Source organism: Engystomops pustulosus, chromosome 8 (genome assembly GCF_040894005.1).
Source record: "Engystomops pustulosus chromosome 8, aEngPut4.maternal, whole genome shotgun sequence".
NCBI classification, from domain to species: domain Eukaryota; kingdom Metazoa; phylum Chordata; class Amphibia; order Anura; family Leptodactylidae; genus Engystomops; species Engystomops pustulosus.
Window position 1 is genome coordinate 13,443,931 of NC_092418.1, and position 18,878 is coordinate 13,462,808.

General features: G+C 44.9%; 1 protein-coding gene across 2 annotated transcripts in view; it reads right to left on the bottom strand.

Moving 5' to 3' along the window:
- Positions 1-18,878, bottom strand: part of WDR90 (WD repeat domain 90) — a 716,604-nt gene that overhangs the window by 224,773 nt on the left and 472,953 nt on the right. The gene's annotated exons all lie outside the window — the stretch shown is intronic.

An 18,878-nucleotide genomic window follows, 5' to 3' on the forward strand; every position in this document is an offset into this window, starting at 1 on the left:
CAAACCGGCCAAACTCATCCATTTTGGATTTCAGTACCTCTGCAGATTGCATCTTGGGTTAAATGGGTTTCGATTAACACTATAATTGCTGGAAGATGTCTATGGATGCAATCAAAGATGGCAGTTCTTTTAATAGGTTCCGCGAGGCCCCTAACATTCCATATCAATATTTTAGTGTTCATTCAAAGCAAAAAAAACAAACAAAAAAAAACACCATTTTGCCGAGTACCCTACCCCACTGTCTTTGGCCCACTACTGTCTTTCATAGGCCTCTCCACTAAAGACCTCACCCCTCCATTAACCCCCCTCGCCGCCCTGCTACTGCCAGACCCTCCTTCCAAAAAACAGTTCACAAATACCAACCGCATCCGGTATCATTGTCTAATCCTAGTTTTTCATAAGCCTTTCGAGTCTAACCACTCCATCGCTTGCTCTGGGGTGTCGATGAAAACAACTTTATCTTGGTAGATGACTCTTAACTTTGAAGGAAAAAGGAGAGAGTATCTTAAATTTGCCTTCTGTAATCTCTTTTTCACATCATAGAAACTCTTTCTTTTAACTTGTGTGGCCCTTGAATAGTCTGGAAATAACATCACCTTAGATTTCTCAATGAACACGTCACCCTTCTCCCTTGCTTTCTTTAATATTGAGTCTCTGTCTTTAGACAATAACAATTTAACTATTAAATGCCTAGGCCCCGTTCCCGGTGGAGGTAGCTTTACGGGTATTCTATGCGCTCTCTCTACGCAAAACACAGAAGATAAATGTTCTTTCCCCGTTACCTCTTGTAACCCTTTCTCCATACAATCCACAGGGTTTCCCCCCTCTGCCCCCTCCGGCAAGCCCACCACCCGTATATTAACCCTACGGGATCTGTCTTCCATCTCATCCAATTTTTTTTGCAGTGTGCCCTTCCCTTCCTTGAGAAGGTTGACCTCTTTTTTCAAATTGTTTACCTCTTTCATAAGGTCTACTATCTTGTTATCATTCTCTTAGTTTTTCTCTTATTTTCTTTACCTCCCCCCTCATAAATATACTTCTGTATCAAATTTATTTGTCAAGTCCAAGATAGAAGCGTTGCAGTATTTAATGGCTTGCAGAATTTCCGAGACCGCGTTCTTATCTAACATTACGTTAGTAAGCAAGCTACCTTCTATGCCAGCCTCCTCTGTGCCCACTCTCTGCTCTTCCTGAGCCGATTCTTCGGCATTGGCTCTGATTTGGCCCTTAGGCTCTACGCCCTGCTTCTGACTTACTTTTGTCCTCGTCTGTGGTGATTGCCATAGTTTTTCCAATTTATTCTCATTCCGGATAGTTCCCTTATCCTTGGGTGAAACAGCACCCTGTGATTTCCTTTTATCTGATTTGTCTATTTTCGGCGTCATTTTCTTTCTAGGGTCGGGAAAGACTAAATCAGAAAGGTTGGTCACAAACGGATCAACCAGTGCTACATAGGGATTAAACCTTGGGGCACTCCTATTCCCCCTGTTCTACTTCCCACTGGCACGTTACCTAGCAATATACATTTAGTGGGAGACGCTAGGAGACCACAAAATATTAATTCCTTATCGCCTAGCAGGAGGGCAGTACAGATAGCCCTCCCTTATGCCCAAAGTTCCCTCTACTTATTGCAAGAGGGAGAAGGGACGAGGATAAATACAATTCGCAAACTCTGTTCCCTAAGTCATATATATCAGCACTTGTTAGTATCATATATTAGAGCCCATATTCAGAAATCAAATAATATATGATAATTCGTGCCTGTTATTAATAGTACCACAACAAACCATCAATTCCCATATCATAGGCATAACATATTAGCAACAAACAAAAGGTGTTGTAGGCCTAATACCATAGCAAGTCCGTTCTTCCTTCGGCCATAGACCTAATGTATTGAAGGCGTATTAAGCGCAAATACCGCCTAGGACATAGGATATCAATAGCTATCCATAGAGCAGTTCAATATCAACGGTGCAGGTCAATTCTTCCTACCACCTTAAGCATAAGTTGTTAATAACATAGTCAATGTTAGTAGGACAAGAATAAATCAATTCTTCCTGCAACCTTGAGCATCAGTTGCTTGAGCATAAATTGTTAATAACATAGTCAAAGTTAGTAGGACCAGTATAAATCAGATCTTCCTACAACCTTGAGCATAAGTTGTTAATAGCATAGTCAATGTTAGTGGTACCAGTGCAAATCACTTCTTACTGCAACCTTGAGCGTTAGATAATAATAGCATAGTCCATGTTAGTGGTGCCCACAAAGGTCTGTTCTTCCTACAGCCTTAAACTTGAGATGTTCACAGCGTGAAAGGCATTAGTGATGCCCACACAACTCCACTCTTCCTAAAAATGCTCAAGGGTAGTATGTTAGAAGGATGGTAAAAGTTAATAACGGATCAACTTTTACCTAAGTAGATAAGGTCACCACAACAGAACACAGTCAGAGGGAAAGCAGAAATAGATTAAACAGCCTCCACTGCATCCATTTTAGCACGATATTATAGTAGACACTAGCCGCATGCTTATGATAGACAAATTAAGGTCGCTCATCTCACCACCTTCTTCCCACTGGCCTTGTGTTGCAAATCGATCCTCTCAGGCTTCCACGAGTGCCACCTTTAAAGCAATGCGTTGATCAAGCTGCGGTCTCAGCTAGCTCCTCCATTGACAGCCACTGCCTCCTGCGTTTCTATGGCGGCGTCCAGGTCGTGGGTACGTGTAGGCAACTTAGATTTTATATCACCAACTGAGATCCAGCTGGGTGCCCTACAATCAGAGGGCAGTCGCTGATCACGGTATGGTCCGCCTCTCTGCCAAACACCGCTCCAGTACCGCCATACACCTCAGCCACCTGCCCCCAGCACCGGCTCTGTAATGCAGCCTTAAGAACGGAGCACGCTCTACTCCGTTAGGTCGAGCGGCTTACCATCCAGACGGCGGGGACGTGCATCGGTGGTCCGTAGCGCTCCACAACGGTCCAAAGCGCTGTCAACGAGGTTCCGGAACGCTGCTGGAGGGCTGGTATCGCAGGGCTTCCGTGCAAGGGGGAGGAGCGGTGAGCGACACGCTCACATCATGCCGCTTCCGATCCAAGGCCATACAGTCCTTAACATAGTAGCATTGAAAACATCATCAAATGTCACAAGAAATGACACCATGCACAGCTCCGCACACCAAAGTATGAAAAAATTATTGAAGAATTTTTCTTTGTACAGGTTTTAATTTTTTTAAATGTATGAAAACATTATAAAACTAATGTAAATTTTGCTGTGATTGCACCGACCCAAAGAATGAATTTGGGGGCACAGTAAAAGCGATAAAATCCAAACCCACAAGAAAATTATGCAAATGTGTTTTTTTCAACATTTTTACTGCATTTGCAATTTTTTCCTGCTGCCAGTTACACGGCATGGAATATTAAATGCCGTCACTATGATGTGTAATTTGTTACACAGAAAACAAGTCCTCATACGGATTTTTACATAGAAAATGAAAAAAAAATTATAGATTTTTGAAAGTTGGGGAGTAAAAAATAGAAACAAAAAAACAAAAAAGGGCCATGGCGTTAAGGGGTTAATGACATCATACAGGGATTACACAGTACAGTTTACATTTTTGCACATGATACTAAGCTCTTTAAAGCAATTAATACAGAGGCAGATATTATAACATTACATAGATTTTTGGATTGGGTGGAGAAATGGCTTAAGAAGTTTAATGTAGATAAATATAAGGTTATGCCCTTGGGCCATGAAACAAAAAGTACAATTATGTTCTAGACAGTCAATCACTTGTAAAAACTGCAGCTGAAAAAGGCTTGGGGGCTGAGGGTGGATGGTAAACTTTATTTTAGTGATCAGAGCCAGGGAGCGGCTAATAATGAAAATAAAAGGGGATACATGAAGAGAGGAATAGATTCTCATGATAAGGACATAGTTTTGCCCTTATACAAATCCCTGGTCAGACCACACATGGAATATTGTGTACAGTTTTGGGCACCAGTATATAAAAAGGATATAGTAGAGCTGGAACAGGTGCAGAGGAGAGCAACCAGGATTATTAGGGGAAAGGGGAGATTAGAATACACTGACAGATTACAAAACTAGGTTATTTAGCTTAGAAAAGTATAGCTATGGGAGACCTCATTACAATGTACAAATATCTGAATGGTCAGTGCAGAAATCTCTCTAAAGATCTTTTTATCTTTTATGCCTGTGACTAGGACAAGGGGGCATCCTCTACACCTAGAAGAGATTTGGCTTCTAACCTCCGTTTTGCCTGTTGATTCTGTACTGCTTTGTCCTCTTGGTTCTGGCCAGTAATTGTAAATTACTCTTTAGTGTTTGTACTGCCCAGTCTTTGTCCCTGTGTTTTTTTTACATTGGAGCAGGAAGGAAATTAGGTAGGGACAGCTGGGAAGGAGGTGCAGCCTTAGAGCTCACTGACCTCTAGTCCGTTTAGACCATTTCTTTACTGCATACAATAACATTTTACTTTTTTAGGTCTAAGGCTTAGCTTGAAAAAAAAAAATATATATTATAAGGTAATGTATCATTTATGTTAAGTCTGGAAATTTGTGCCTTTCATTTTTTTGACAGGAGGGGGGTTGGGCATGTTTGATTTATACACTTATGGGGGAATAAAGCTGACATCTAAATTTGATGTTTTTTGGGATTTTTTTTAAGTAGGTTTTTGGGACATTGGGGCAGATTTACTTACCCGGTCCTGTCGTGGTCCAGTGGCGCGTTCTCAGCCGAGGATTCGTGTCTTCCGGCGATTCACTAAGGTAGTTCCCCCGATGTCCACCAGGTGTCGCTGCTGCACTGAAGTCCGTCAGAGTTCACTGGAGTTCACTAACCTATTCCTGTTGCAGGTAAGCGTGTGACAAGCGACACATTTTTTAAAATAAATTCTGCGGTTTTCCTGAATCCATCGGGTTTTTCCGACGGCCACCCCCCCCATTTCCGTCGCGTGAAAGCCGGTGCCGTTGCGCCGCAATCCAATCGTGTGCACCAGGGGCAATTCAGGGAAAAATGGCGAAAATGGGAAAAATACAGGAAACCCGACGAAAATGCACGAATCGGACCTTTATTAAATTACCCCCAATGTTTTTAAAAAAAGGGTTTATTTGTGCTAAAGTTTACAATGTTTTGCAACAGTTTTTAAAACATCAGCATCTAAATCCTAAAATAAATCAAATATCTTTGTTGGTAAAAAAGACAAGGAGAAAAGAATGTAATAAATCAGGAGGTTTATAAAACCAAGAGATTATTTTTGTGTATTTTTAATTTAATGAATTTGTTCCTTTTAATAAGTAAATTTTTCTGTTTTCGTAAGTTATATTTTACCCTGTCATTGTCTCATTGTCAGTTTTAGGGGAAATTTTCACGACATGGCTGAAACCTTTTATCTCAAGACTCCTGGTGATACAATTTTTTGGAATGTAGTTTTGGAAAATAGAGCTAACACTTGAGACACAGTTCAGTAATAGAGATGAGCGAACATGCTCGTCCGAGCTTGATGCTCGTTCGAGCATTAGCGTACTCGAAACTGCTCGTTGCTCGGACGAATACTTCGCCCGCTCGAGAAAATGGCAGCTCCCGCCGTTTTGCTTTTTGGCGGCCAGAAACAGAGCCAATCACAAGCCAGGAGACTCTGCACTCCACCCAGCATGACGTGGTACCCTTACACGTCGATAGCAGTGGTTGGCTGGCCAGATCAGGTGACCCTGGGATAGACTAGCCGCTGCCCGCGCTGCTCGGATCATTCTGTGTCTGGATGCCGCTAGGGAGAGAGCTGCTGCTGGTCAGGGAAAGCGTTAGGGTGTTCTATTAGCTTACTGTTAGGCAGGAGTGATTCTCCAAGAACCCAACAGCCCTTCTTAGGGCTACAATAACGTTCTACTTTTTTTTTTTTTTATTTGCATCTAGTACCATTTTGTGAGGAATTAGCAGGGGGACTTGCTACCGTTGTGTTTAGCTCTTAGTGGCACACATATCCACCTCAAACACCAAAGTGGGAAAATTTAGTAGGGGTTGGATTTCAATTAGGCACAGTCTGCCATTTGTCCTTTTTTATTTTACGTTTATTTTGTTTAATAACTCAGCGTCATCTCATCTGGCATAGTAGTGTGCTTTCATACTTGGCTAGAAAATAGCCATAGGAGAATCCAAACGGCTTACGCCTACAGTAGCGTTATATATTTGATTTCTGGTTGATCTGCTGGTGGCTGTACTTGCTGCAGTGCATCTACTAGCCAATTGTCAGCAATTTGTAGTGAGACTTGCGACCGCTGTGTTTTGCGCTTAGTGACGCACATATCCATTGCAAAGACCGAAGTGGGAAAATTTAGTAGGGGTTGGATTTCAATTAGGCACAGTCTGCCATTTGTCCTTTTTTATTTTACGTTTATTTTGTTTAATAACTCAGCGTCATCTCATCTGGCATAGTAGTGTGCTTTCATACTTGGCTAGAAAATAGCCATAGGAGAATCCAAACGGCTTACGCCTACAGTAGCGTTATATATTTGATTTCTGGTTGATCTGCTGGTGGCTGTACTTGCTGCAGTGCATCTACTAGCCAATTGTCAGCAATTTGTAGTGAGACTTGCGACCGCTGTGTTTTGCGCTTAGTGACGCACATATCCATTGCAAAGACCGAAGTGGGAAAATTTAGTAGGGGTTGGATTTCAATTAGGCACAGTCTGCCATTTGTCCTTTTTTATTTTACGTTTATTTTGTTTAATAACTCAGCGTCATCTCATCTGGCATAGTAGTGTGCTTTCATACTTGGCTAGAAAATAGCCATAGGAGAATCCAAACGGCTTACGCCTACAGTAGCGTTATATATTTGATTTCTGGTTGATCTGCTGGTGGCTGTACTTGCTGCAGTGCATCTACTAGCCAATTGTCAGCAATTTGTAGTGAGACTTGCGACCGCTGTGTTTTGCGCTTAGTGACGCACATATCTATTGCAAAGACCGAAGTGGGAAAATTTAGTAGGGGTTGGATTTCAATTAGGCACAGTCTGCCATTTGTCCTTTTTTATTTTACGTTTATTTTGTTTAATAACTCGGTGTCATCTCATGTGGCATAGTAGTGTGCTTTCATACTTGGCTAGAAAATAGCCATAGCAATAGGATAGCATTGTTTGGTTTTAAAAACTCAAAAACACAAAAAAAAAAAAAAAACACAAAAAAAGTTAAAAAAAAATTAAAGCTATAACTCTCATTTTAAAAATGTTTAACCCGAGGGCTAGGGGTAGAGGACGAGGGCGGGGACGTGGGCGTCCAACTACTGCAGGGGTCAGAGGCCGTGGTCCTGGCCGGGGTGAGACACCACCTGCTTATGAGGGAGCAGGGGAACGCCGCAGAGCTACACTCCCTAGGTTCATGTCTGAAGTTACTGGGACTCGTGGTAGAGCACTGTTGAGGCCAGAACAGTGCGAACAGGTGATGTCGTGGATTGCTGACAATGCTTCGAGCAATTTGTCCACCAGTCAGTCTTCCACGCAGTCCACCCATGTCACCGAAATCGCCACTCCTCCAGCTCCTGCACCTCAGCCTCCTCCCCCCCAGTCTGCCCCCTCCCAGGAAAATTTGCCATTTGAACCGGCATACTCTGAGGAACTGTTTTCTGGACCCTTCCCACAGTCACAAACCACTTGTCCGGTTGCTGCTGAGCAATTTTCCGATGCCCAGGTTTTCCACCAGTCACAGTCTGTGGGTGATGATGACCTTCTTGACGTAGTGGAAGTGTGTAAAGAGGTGTCCGACGATGAGGAGACACGGTTGTCAGACAGTGGGGAAGTTGTTGTCAGGGCAGGAAGTCCGAGGGGGGAGCAGACTGAGGGATCGGAGGATGATGAGGTGACAGACCCAAGCTGGGTTGAGAGGCCGGGTGAACACAGTGCTTCTGAGACGGAGGAGAGTCCTCGACCAGAACAGGTTGGAAGAGGCAGTGGTGGGGCCAGACGGAGAGGCAGGGCCAGAGCTGGTGCATCAGCGCCAAATGTGTCAACTAGTGAAGCTCCCGTGGCGAGGGCTCTTGCGGCAAGGGCTAGATCTTCAGAAGTCTGGAGGTTCTTTAAGGAAACACCGGATGACCGACGGACTGTGGTGTGCAACATTTGCCAAACCAGGCTCAGCAGGGGTTCCACCACTACTAGCTTAACTACCACCAGTATGCGCAGGCATATGAATGCTAAACACCCCACTCAGTGGCAACAAGCCCGTTCACCTCCGGCCGTGCACACCACTGCTCCTTCCCCTGTGTCAGCTGATAGTCAGCCCCCTGCCCAGGACCCTGCCACAAAAACCCCATCGTCGCCTCCACGATCCTCCACAGCATCCACCAGCGTTCAGCTCTCCATACCCCAGACGCTGGAGCGGAAACGCAAATATAGTGCAACCCACCCGCACGCCCAAGCCCTTAATGTGCACATCTCCAGATTGCTTAGCCTGGAGATGCTGCCCTATAGGCTAGTAGAGACTGAGGCCTTTCGCAACCTCATGGCGGCGGCCGCCCCTCGGTATTCGGTCCCCAGCCGCCACTACTTTTCCCGATGTGCCGTCCCAGCCCTGCACCAGCACGTGTCAGACAACATCACCCGTGCCCTGACCAACGCCGTTTCTGACAAGGTCCACCTGACCACGGACACGTGAACGAGTGCTGCCGGGCAGGGCCACTATATATCGCTGACGGCACATTGGGTTAACTTGGTGGAGGCTGGGACCGAGTCTGACCCTGGGGCTGGTCATATACTGCCGACGCCGAGGATTGCGGGGCCTACCTCGGTCCAGGTGTTTCAGGCCTACTATGCCTCCTCCTCCTCCCACCCCTCCTCCACCTCCTCCTCCGAACTACCATCCGTGGGCACGGCGCCATCAGTCGGTAGCTCTAGGCACAGCAGCAGTGCCGTTGCTAAGCGACAGCAGGCGGTGCTCAAACTGCTGAGCCTAGGCGATAAAAGGCACACCGCCCAAGAGCTATTACAGGGCATCACGGCGCAGACTGATCTGTGGCTGGCACCGCTGAACCTGAAGCCAGGCATGGTTGTGTGTGACAACGGCCGTAACCTGGTGGCGGCTCTGCAACTCGGCAGACTGACACATGTGCCATGCCTGGCCCATGTGTTAAATCTGATAGTTCAGCGTTTCCTCAAGACATACCCCAATCTGTCAGATTTGCTCACGAAGGTGCGCCGCATCTGTGCGCATTTCAGGAAGTCCAGCACAGATGCTGCCACTCTCAGGGCAGCGCAGCGCCGCCTCCAACTGCCCGCTCACCGACTGTTGTGCGACGTGCCCACGAGGTGGAATTCAACACTGACCATGTTATCCAGAGTTTACCAGCAGCGCCGAGCCATTGTAGACTGCCAGATGTCAACTTCCACCAGAACTGGTAGTCAGGTCAGTCAGCTTCCTCAAGTCTACAATGAGGAGTGGACGTGGATGTCTGATATCTGTCAGGTGCTGAGTAACTTTGAGGAGTCAACACAGATGGTCAGTGGCGATGTCGCCATCATCAGCCTCACCATCCCGCTGCTTGGCCTGTTGAAAAACTCTCTGATCAGCATGAAGTCGGAAGCTTTGCGCTCGTCACAAGAGACGGGGGAAGAAGATTCCCTTGTTGATAGCCAAAGCACCCTTAGGTCTGTTTCTCAGCGCATATCGGAGGAGGTGGAGGTGGAGGAGGATGAGGAGGAAGAGGAGGAGAATGTTGGCGAGACACAAGAGGGGACCATTGTTGAGTCCTTTACTGTTCAGCTTGTATGGGCAGAAGAAGAGGAGTTGGAGGAGTTGGAGGAGGAGGAAATGGACAGTCAGGCCAGTGAGGGGAGTGAATTCTTACGCGTTGGTACTCTGGCGCATATGGCAGATTTCATGCTAGGCTGCCTATCCCGTGACCCTCGCGTTCAAAGAATTTATTCCAGCACCGATTACTGGGTGTTCACTCTCCTGGACCCACGGTACAAGCAAAATCTTTCCACTCTCATCCCTGCAGAGGAAAGGAGTGTGAGAATGCATGAATACCAGCAGGCCCTGGTGCACAAGCTGAAACAGTATTTCCCTTCTGACAGCGCTAGCGGCAGAGTGCGTAGTTCTGCGGGACAAGTAGCGAGGGAGAGTAGGCGAGCAGGCAGCTTGTCCAGCACTGGCAAGGGTACGCTTTACAAGGCTTTTGCCAGCTTTATGTCACCCCAGCAAGACACTGTCACCTGTCCCCAGTCTCGGCAGAGTAGGGCTGATCTTTACAGAAAGATGGTGAGGGAGTACGTAGCTGACCATACCATCGTCCTAAATGATCACACAGCTCCCTACAACTACTGGGTTTCAAAGCTGGACATGTGGCACGAACTGGCGCTGTACGCCTTGGAGGTTCTTGCCTGCCCTGCCGCTAGCGTCTTGTCCGAGCGGGTTTTCAGTGCAGCTGGTGGCATCATCACCGATAAGCGTACACGCCTGTCGACTGACAGCGCTGACAGGCTGACGCTTATTAAGATGAATAAAGCCTGGATTTCTCATAATTTCCAATCTCCACCAGGTGAAGGAAGCTCAACCTGAATAATTGATCCACTCCTCCTCCTCCTCATTTTCCTCCTTCTCCTCCTCTTTGTACAGTAAAGCAGAGGAAACTGGCTATTTTTTGACAGGGCCCACTGGCTCTTGCTATAGTACTTTATGCATTTAATTTTTCTGGAGGGCCACCGACCCGGTCCTCTGTTTTAAACAATTTTTGGGAGTGCCACATACAGGCACTCAATCTATTCAATTTTTCTGGAGGGCCACCGACCCGTTCCTCTGTTTTAAACAATTTTTGGGAGTGCCACATACAGGCACTCAATCTATTCTATTTTTCTGGAGGGCCACCTACCTGCTCCTCTGGTTTGAAAACTTTTTGGGACTGCCACATACAGGCACTCAATCGATTCCATTTTTCTGGAGGGCCACCTACCTGCTCCTCTGGTTTGAAAACTTTTTGGGACTGCCACATACAGGCACTCAATCTATTCTATTTTTCTGGAGGGCCACCTACCTGCTCCTCTGGTTTGAAAACTTTTTGGGACTGCCACATACAGGCACTCAATCTATTCAATTTTTCTGGAGGGCCACCTACCTGCTCCTCTGGTTTGAAAACTTTTTGGGACTGCCACATACAGGCACTCAATCTATTCAATTTTTCTGGAGGGCCACCTACCTGCTCCTCTGGTTTGAAAACTTTTTGGGACTGCCACATACAGGCACTCAATCTATTCAATTTTTCTGGAGGGCCACCTACCTGCTCCTCTGGTTTGAAAACTTTTTGGGACTGCCACATACAGGCACTCAATCTATTCAATTTTTCTGGAGGGCCACCTACCTGCTCCTCTGGTTTGAAAACTTTTTGGGACTGCCACATACAGGCACTCAATCTATTCAATTTTTCTGGAGGGCCACCTACCTGCTCCTCTGGTTTGAAAAATTTTTGGGACTGCCACATACAGGCACTATCCAAATTAAATTGTCTCCATAGCAGCCTCCACACGTTGTCTCCATTGCTACCTCCAAAAGTCGTCCATATAGCTGCCTCCATACATCGTCCCTTTATCAAACGAGGTGTGTCAGGCAGAAATTTGGGTTGTTTTCATGGATTCCACATCAAAGTTGTTAACTTTGTCGCCACCCAGCTGTGTTATCCACAAAATATACTAATAAACTTTTATCATTTACCAATATTATTTCAGCGCTTCTTGCGCATCTGTTTACATTCCCCTCACCCGCCATATCCTAAACTTATAAGAACGCTACTACACTTGATCTTATACAAAAGGTTCTTAGAAGTGCTGTTTGGGGAGTAGCCTAGAGACAGGGGCTTGGATTGGCGAAAGCTCGCCTGGCAGCGGAGCGCCAACTCCATGCCAAGATCCAACTAACATAGTTTTAACTGCAGAACCTTTAATCTACTACTAGTTCACTGCCTCCATACATGGTCCCCTTATCAAACGAGCTGTGTCAGGCAGAATTTTGGGTTGTTTTCATGGCTTCCATGTTAACTTTGTCGCCACCCTGCTGTGTAATCCACAAAATATACTGGCAAACTTTTATCATGTACCGATATTATTTGAGCGCTTCTTGCTCACCTCCTTTGGTTCCTCTCTGCCACCCATTGGTTTGAAGCCTGAGTCCATTTAGGGTATGTCGCCATGCCACTCTCTAGCCTGCTGCCGCTGCCTCTGCATGCCGTCCCCTATAGTGTCAGGGTCAATTATTGCATGTTTTAGATGCTATCTAGCTTCATTCTGTCACTCTGTCATGGCCATGCTGTTGCCCATAATTTTGGCATAATGGTGCGATTAAGCAGCCTCAGAGGCATCCATGCATGCTGCCCCTGCTGTTTCCTGTCCATTTCCGTGGTGTTTCCATCCTTTTCTGAGGTTCCCAGGTGTTTGGCCAAGCTTCCCTGTGCAGAGCCTTGGTCCCCTTGAAAAATGCTCGAGTCTCCCATTGACTTCAATGGGGTTCGTTATTCGAGACGAGCACTCGAGCATCGGGAAAAGTTCGTCTCGAATAACGAGTACCCGAGCATTTTAGTGCTCGCTCATCTCTATTCAGTAACAATATATTTTGAGATTATAAGAACTAAAAGTTAAAAAATAGAGATTATTATGTCCGCAATAATCTCATCACCGCCGTCATCACATCTTTATTTCTAAGACTATAAATCAGAGGGTTTAGCATGGGGGTGACCGTGGTATACAACAAGGTGAAGATCTGATCCATGATATCAGAAGATCTATAAGATGGCAATAAAAACTCCGAGGCACCTGTGCTATAGTAGAGCGTGAGGACTATGAGGTGGGACGAGCAGGTGGAGAAGGCCTTTCTCCTCCCATCTTCAGATTTTATATGAAATATAACCTGTAATATTTTTGCATAGGACCAGAAACTGCATGAAACTGGACAAAGTCCGATAATAATTGCCTCGATGTAAAACAGTAAATTTAATATTTCTCTCCCGGCACAGGAGATCTTGGTCAGGGCTTTTGCATTACAATAGATATGGTGAATTGTGGTGGAGCGACAGAAGGACATCTTCATGGTCAGGACTGTGACCACACATGAGTTTAAGGCTCCATAACACCAAATGGTGGCAATGAAGAAGGAGCAGACTTTCCTACTGAGTATAGAGTGATAGTGCAGAGGCTTACAGATCGCAACGTACCGGTCATAGGACATCGTAAACAGTTGGAGATTTTCTGTCACAACAACCAGGAAGAAGAAGTAGACCTGGGTGAAGCATTGTCTGAAGGACATTTTTGGATTTCCAGATGAGAGGATGTGTAACAGATTAGGGATGATGGTTGTTGTAAAACACAAGTCAACGAGGGACAAATTACAGAGGAACAGATACATGGGGCTGTGCAGCTGCTTATCCACATAGATGAGAGTAACAATCAGCACATTCATGAGGAGACCAAGCAGGTAGATCACAGAGAACAGGCCGGAGAGAAATGGCCGACTACCAGCCGTATAGGAAAATGGCAAAATATAGAATTCTGTAGGAACAGACGTGAAGTTCTCCATAATATGATCAACGTTGCTAACCTGGAAGAAGAAAATATGATTTTATATCACAAAATATAAATCAGTTGATAAATAATTTGCTTTCTACTTACCTCTTAGATCTGGTTGGGCTTCTCGCCTTCTTGTCTTTTTTTCTCAGACAATGTTGCGTCCCAGCAGCTCCAGATCAGCTCTGCAGTGACTGTTAGGTGGTTGGTTTCCTCCTACAACAGGCAGTAATATGTCAATTTCAGGGGAGAACAACAGTCAAAAAAACTAAACATGAATAATTTCATATAACAAATTTAGAAGCGTCTGAGTGTTGGATAAGGACCAAATCAAGTGAATTCTGTTTTGGAGAATTAGTACATTGTGTAAAGCAAGGGCTTACATTGGAGATATGACTTTCGGACTGGGGTTCCTTGGGTCTAAATGAAAACAAAGTTCTTTTATCAACCCCTAAGGAATAGACCATATTGGCTTCCATATTGGGTTGTCTTCCTCTGCACCTCTGGGGCTTGTTATTGTGCTTGAGGTTTGACCCACCGGAGCATCTCCTGTTGGTCCAGTCCAACCCATCATATGGCATCATGATGCTGAAGCAAACTTCCACCACCAGGTAGATATAGTAATTAACTTCTGTCTAAAGAATGAAAATATTATATCATGGTGTTGGGTGAATGTTATAGAGAGGTCTCGGGAGCTGTTCCATCTTCTAAATGGTATAAACTGTATTATACAGAGACATAGACAGGGTGGGCTCGTGAGAGTGCTTGTAATGCCGGGCTGTAAGTATGAAGACAAAGCTCTTAGCTATTTTAACAATCCCAATTCTGGAGCAGAATCATCTATGTGCAGGTGCCGCACCGCGGGTAGCAACTGGTTAAAGTGTCACTACTGAAATTGTCCAGGGTTCAATGTCAGCTGTATACACAGGGAGTGGATGGAGGTGGTGGGGGCGGCTCTACTGGTAGCGGAAGGGCTCGGTGTGGTCCTACCCCAAAATATAATAAAATGCAAAAAGGGCCTTTCTACGTGCCCCCAACTCCTAAATAAAATGTCATAAAAAGTATCAGTAATTTTTCAAAAAAGTGTCTACATTCGGCTCGGTGCCCTACACAGTAGGAAATACGGTGTCGGTGTCTACACCGTGTCTACGGCTCGGTGTCTACATTCTGTATATGGAAACATAAGAAAGTTACAAGGATTTTATTTTATTTTTAGACACTAAATCAAGAAAAACCTAATTAGTTATCATTTTGATCATATTGCATCTTATAAGGGAGGGAAGGAGACATTTTAATGACAAATCTGCGAAAACAACGGCACAAACACAAAAAGTGAGTGAGATGGAATAATACTAGATGGACATCGCATCTTACTCACAGGGTCCTAGAGAAGAGGAGAGGACGTGTATACACACAGGGGGCATCCTATCACAGACCTGCTGTGTATAAGGGAAGGAGGAAGAAGTCGAATTTATAAGTCATCCTTCTGTGTAATATTTGGCAAGTGGTAACACAGGACTGTCCGCTAGGGCAAGTCATTACTATTAGGATTCATTATATTCTCTTTTTTTATCTTCATACTTTACAATGGTTTTATTCTCTCTGGATCTTATTCATTAAAATGGTTTGATTTTTTAATTTCTATATTTTAGATAAACGAAAGAAAACTAAATCATAAAAGTATAAGCAGTCGGGTGACTGGGTAAATACTTGGTCGTACTTCAGAGCTGCAATCACAGTTCTGCTGGTTATAATTGGAAACAGTTGTGGGTAATGTATCATTACAAAGCTCCTTGTGACACTTCTGCTTCTGTCTTTGGGGCTCCGCGGCCCCCAGATTTATTAACCCCTTTATGACCGGCCTATCAGGTTTTACGGCAGTCATTGAGGGTACTTCCACTGGCACTTGCTGGACACTAGGTACTGAAATTTTCTTCTGATGCGCCGATATAGAAAGGGGGGACGTCAGAAGAAGATTTCTGGACCTAGTGTCCTGCAAGTGCCAGTGCTGGGCTGAATTAGGAGATTCCCCCTTGATCAGACGCCCGTCAGCTTACCAGGGCAATCCGTTTAATCCGGGGTCCGGTGTGTGCCCAGAGGCTGCTGGCTCCCTAGTATAGGGTTCTGGCTTCTGGCAAGACCCAGACAGAAGTAACTGAGCATGCGTCCTGCACATTGTTAGATCTGTTTTGCAGTGTGTAAGGGTTTTGAAAAGCGATCAGATGAATTCTTGCTCAAGCCCGAGTCCAGAAAGAAATAAAAAAAGGTTTAAAAAAGTAAAAATAATTTTCACAATAAAATATGAATAAAGAAATAAATAAAAAGTCAATAAAATACCACAATTTCATATCATAATCAAATAACGTATAAAAAACCCCCAAAAGACACTACTTATTTGGTATCTCCTTGTCCGTAATAATCTGTACAATAATTCTTAAGCAAAATTTGAACACACACAATGTTTTGTGTGTTCAACCCCTAAGGAATAGACCATATTGGCTTCCATATTGGGTTGTCTTCCTCTGCACCTCTGGGGCTTGTTATTGTGCTTGAGGTTTGACCCACCGGAGCATCTCCTGTTGGTCCAGTCCAACCCATCATATGGCATCATGATGCTGAAGCAAACTTCCACCACCAGGTAGATATAGTAATTAATAGAGATGAGCGAACATGCTCGTCCGAGCTTGATGCTCGGTCGAGCATTAGGGTACTCGAAACTGCTCGTTACTCGGACGAATACTTCGCCCGCTCGAGAAAATGGCAGCTCCCGCCGTTTTGCTTTTTGGCGGCCAGAAACAGAGCCAATCACAAGCCAGGAGACTCTGCACTCCACCCAGCATGACGTGGTACCCTTACACGTCGATAGCAGTGGTTGGCTGGCCAGATCAGGTGACCCTGGGATAGACTAGCCGCTGGCCGCGCTGCTCGGATCATTCTGTCTCTGGATGCCGCTAGGGAGAGAGCTGCTGCTGGTCAGGGAAAGCGTTAGGGTGTTCTATTAGCTTACTGTTAGGCAGGAGTGATTCTCAAAGAACCCAACAGCCCTTCTTAGGGCTACAATAACGTTCTACTTTTTTTATTTTAATTTGCATCTTTTACCATTTTGTGAGGAATTAGCAGGGGGACTTGCTACCGCTGTGTTTAGCTCTTAGTGGCACACATATCCATAGCAAAGACCGAAGTGGGAAAATTCAGTAGGGGTTGGATTTCTATTAGGCAATAACTCAGTGTCATCTCATCTGGCATAGTAGTGTGCTTCCTTTGATACTTGGCTAGAAAATAGCCATAGGAGAATACAAACAGCTTCTTGAAGCCTACAGTAGCGTTCTATATATTTGATTTCTGGTTGATCTGCTGGTGGCTTTAGTTTCTGCAGTGCATGTACTTGCCAATTCTGAGCAATTTGTAGTGAGACTTGCGACCGCTGTGTTCTGCGCTTAGTGGCGCACATATCCATAGCAAAGGCTGAAGTGGGAAAATTCAGTAGGGGTTGGATTTCTATTAGGCACTAACTCAGTGTCATCTCATCTGGCATAGTAGTGTGCTTCCTTTGATACTTGGCTAGAAAATAGCCATAGGAGAATACAAACAGCTTCTTGAAGCCTACAGTAGCGTTCTATATATTTGATTTCTGGTTGATCTGCTGGTGGCTTTAGTTTCTGCAGTGCATGTACTTGCCAATTCTAAGCAATTTGTAGTGAGACTTGCGACCGCTGTGTTCTGCGCTTAGTGGCGCACATATCCATAGCAAAGGCTGAAGTGGCAAAATTCAGTAGGGGTTGGATTTCTATTAGGCAATAACTCAGTGTCATCTCATCTGGCATAGTAGTGTGCTTCCTTTGATACTTGGCTAGAAAATAGCCATAGGAGAATACAAACAGCTTCTTGAAGCCTACAGTAGCGTTCTATATATTTGATTTCTGGTTGATCTGCTGGTGGCTTTAGTTTCTGCAGTGCATGTACTTGCCAATTCTGAGCAATTTGTAGTGAGACTTGCGACCGCTGTGTTCTGCGCTTAGTGGCGCACATATCCATAGCAAAGGCTGAAGTGGGAAAATTCAGTAGGGGTTGGATTTCTATTAGGCACTAACTCAGTGTCATCTCATCTGGCATAGTAGTGTGCTTCCTTTGATACTTGGCTAGAAAATAGCCATAGGAGAATACAAACAGCTTCTTGAAGCCTACAGTAGCGTTCTATATATTTGATTTCTGGTTGATCTGCTGGTGGCTTTAGTTTCTGCAGTGCATGTACTTGCCAATTCTGAGCAATTTGTAGTGAGACTTGCGACCGTTGTGTTCTGCGCTTAGTGGCGCACATATCCATAGCAAAGGCTGAAGTGGCAAAATTCAGTAGGGGTTGGATTTCTATTAGGCAATAACTCAGTGTCATCTCATCTGGCATAGTAGTGTGCTTCCTTTGATACTTGGCTAGAAAATAGCCATAGGAGAATACAAACAGCTTCTTGAAGCCTACAGTAGCGTTCTATATATTTGATTTCTGGTTGATCTGCTGGTGGCTTTAGTTTCTGCAGTGCATGTACTTGCCAATTCTGAGCAATTTGTAGTGAGACTTGCGACCGCTGTGTTCTGCGCTTAGTGGCGCACATATCCATAGCAAAGGCTGAAGTGGCAAAATTCAGTAGGGGTTGGATTTCTATTAGGCAATAACTCAGTGTCATCTCATCTGGCATAGTAGTGTGCTTCCTTTGATACTTGGCTAGAAAATAGCCATAGGAGAATACAAACAGCTTCTTGAAGCCTACAGTAGCGTTCTATATATTTGATTTCTGGTTGATCTGCTGGTGGCTTTAGTTTCTGCAGTGCATGTACTTGCCAATTCTGAGCAATTTGTAGTGAGACTTGCGACCGCTGTGTTCTGCGCTTAGTGGCGCACATATCCATAGCAAAGGCTGAAGTGGGAAAATTCAGTAGGGGTTGGATTTCTATTAGGCACTAACTCAGTGTCATCTCATCTGGCATAGTAGTGTGCTTCCTTTGATACTTGGCTAGAAAATAGCCATAGGAGAATACAAACAGCTTCTTGAAGCCTACAGTAGCGTTCTATATATTTGATTTCTGGTTGATCTGCTGGTGGCTTTAGTTTCTGCAGTGCATGTACTTGCCAATTCTGAGCAATTTGTAGTGAGACTTGCGACCGCTGTGTTCTGCGCTTAGTGGCGCACATATCCATAGCAAAGGCTGAAGTGGGAAAATTCAGTAGGGGTTGGATTTCTATTAGGCACTAACTCAGTGTCATCTCATCTGGCATAGTAGTGTGCTTCCTTTGATACTTGGCTAGAAAATAGCCATAGGAGAATACAA